This window comes from Poecilia reticulata, unplaced genomic scaffold, assembly GCF_000633615.1.
Source record: "Poecilia reticulata strain Guanapo unplaced genomic scaffold, Guppy_female_1.0+MT scaffold_221, whole genome shotgun sequence".
In the NCBI taxonomy this organism is placed as follows: Eukaryota; Metazoa; Chordata; class Actinopteri; order Cyprinodontiformes; family Poeciliidae; genus Poecilia; species Poecilia reticulata.
In genome coordinates, this window is record NW_007615024.1 from 289,713 (window position 1) to 292,095 (window position 2,383).

Consider the following 2,383-nt stretch of genomic DNA (forward strand, 5'->3'; position numbering starts at 1 on the left):
AAGATTATAGGCTCAGTTCGAAAAGCAATCTGCTTGTGGTGCCTAAGAATATAAGCAGATGAGGATGACTTGATGGAGAGGGGAAAGCTTTGAAAGAAAGGCATCCCATTGTGCCAATTTCCAATGCCTGATGGAAACTACAATCCTGATGGAAACAACAATCCTCTCTCTGAAGAGTATCCAATTCGGTCTAGGGTGATTAGGTCCCCTAGTTAGTTGTCTGGGACAACTTGTTTAATTCGTGCAACCATATATCTAGAATCTTACACACAGACAAAAGCACATATGCACTGTGGTGCTCATATTATTCACTCATAGTGTGTTCAAATGTAGCTATTTGCTCAGATGTGTCATAAAATTGTGAATTTTGTAACTATGTAAGAAGCATTGGACTGAGTGTGAACACAAAGCCACATCAACAGCACATTAGCTGGATAACAGGAGAAATGTTGCATCACTTTGTGGTTTGAGCTCAGAGAGGTGCTGCTTAGAGAGTCAGGCAGCTGATGGGAGGAATGACTTGGACGCTGGGGCTTTTTACTCAGGGTGTAGCAGACCGAAACTGGGAGACACGGCCTACAGGTGCAACGCGTGAACCTGCCTGCACAGCAAAAACTGAAGAGTTAAAATTTCATTGTTAAAGACGTCAGAATTGACTTTAACTCATTAAGAGTTAAAGTCAGAGTTTTAACCCTTGATGAGTTAAATGGCGTCCAGTATTAGAGTTATTTCCAATAGTTGATTGCGCCAGGGTTGATTTTACTTGTTAAGTATTGTTTTAACATTTGCTGAGTTAAATGGTTTCCAGTGTTCGAGTTATTTTCCATAACTGATTCCAATTGAATCAACTCTGAGGAAAATAAGCTCATCCCTCCTTCATTGTCTTCCTTGGAGTAAAATTGGAAAACCGCTCCCTTTTTCTTCTTCTCCTGTTGTTCTAAACGGTAAGTACAACTTCTTAAATCTTTGGTTAAGCACTTTTAAGTTGATAGTGATGTGACTTTTTCCACTAATTTAATACTTCGTCTATTTTGCAACGGCTATACTCAAGCTAGCAGCCCTTTTGTGGGGGTTGTAAGTGTAGCTGTAGCACTTACAACAGTAACACCGTTGTTACTGCAACTTTTACACACGCAAATATCGGGCCGTGTACTTTTGAAAAATAAAGTTCTATTTTTGTATAATTTAAAATCAGAATTTTGGCCATGGTAATGTAAATGCTACCAGCCTGTACATGGCTAATAGGTAGCAACGCTGACGTGTTACGTCCTCCAACGTGCATAGAGTATTACACCAAGGGGAACACTTGACTTAAGCTATATTTTGCTTTGTCTAAACCTGAGAATGCTGATAATGCAGTGTCTGCTAAAAAGGTAACATGATTTCAGTGTGCCCCTAAACCTTTTAAACATGTTGTGCCATTTTTGGGTAATCTAAATTCTCCATGTATTTCTTTTTGTTTAATTATTCTTTATTTCTTAGCTAGTTGAAGTGCCCTACAAAAGATGTCTGGTGGTGAAGAAGTTCTGCAAGAGTGTGGAACAATAGAAACCCTCAGTTTTGCCATAAGAAGACAAGTGGTGAACATACTGATGGCTCACAGGTTTAATAAACATAGGTAAGTATGTTTTTGCACTTCTAAATCTATGTTAAAAAGTCCCAATTTTTTCACTAAAATGAAATGTCCTGTTAGGCACCTTCCTGCTAAACAAATCAGAGAGAACTACCTGAGGTTGGTGACATCTCCTTCCAAAACCACCTGAGGTCTCCAGGAATCAGTGCATGGGATGCAGTCGAGAGACTTGCTGTCTTTTATAAGGTAATTGAAATAAAAGTATGTGTAGTAATTTGTCACTTTGCTTTTATAGACATTACGTTCAACAGGTGATTTAAATGGCAGCTTTGAGTATGTCTGGAAAAACATTAATTTCTTTTATTGGTTTGTATGAATCCTTAAAATTTTATAATGGCTGTAGCCGTTTGTCTGGTTTCTTATATTTGGTGTATGTATTCTTTAATTTTAGTCATGCTGCAGTTTAGAGGAACATCTCCGGGACCAACAGGGTCTGCAGCCATACCTCCTTGCTGTTTGATGTCAGAAGAGAAAGATTGACATCCTCTACATCATCATGGATACTCATCCCATGCCAAGCAAACTGCTTTCTTGCAGCATTTGATGAGTTATTCAAAAGACATTTTGTGTTATGTCTGTTATAACTCTACATTAATAACTTTTTATACATTTTTGCATTGTATAACATTGATGTTGGCAAAATGAAGGAATCACCTAGAGTGGGGAACTTGAGAGCAAGATAAGCAATATATTTTTAGTTGACAATCACTTTTTCCTTTGTTACCTAAACAGCTATTTACAGAGACCTTC

General features: G+C 38.0%; 1 long non-coding RNA gene across 2 annotated transcripts; it reads left to right on the plus strand.

Annotated features, from left to right (window-relative positions):
- Positions 1-688: 688 nt before the first annotated feature.
- On the plus strand, positions 689-2,099 carry LOC103460284 (uncharacterized). 2 transcript variants are annotated; one of them, XR_532891.2, is made up of 4 exons: positions 689-944; positions 1,483-1,618; positions 1,694-1,819; positions 2,025-2,099. It is a non-coding gene; the product is annotated as an uncharacterized LOC103460284 (long non-coding RNA). The 2 variants fall into 2 exon arrangements; XR_532890.2 differs by lacking the exon at positions 689-944 and adding an exon at positions 1,280-1,373.
- The last annotated feature ends 284 nt before the right edge of the window (positions 2,100-2,383 follow it).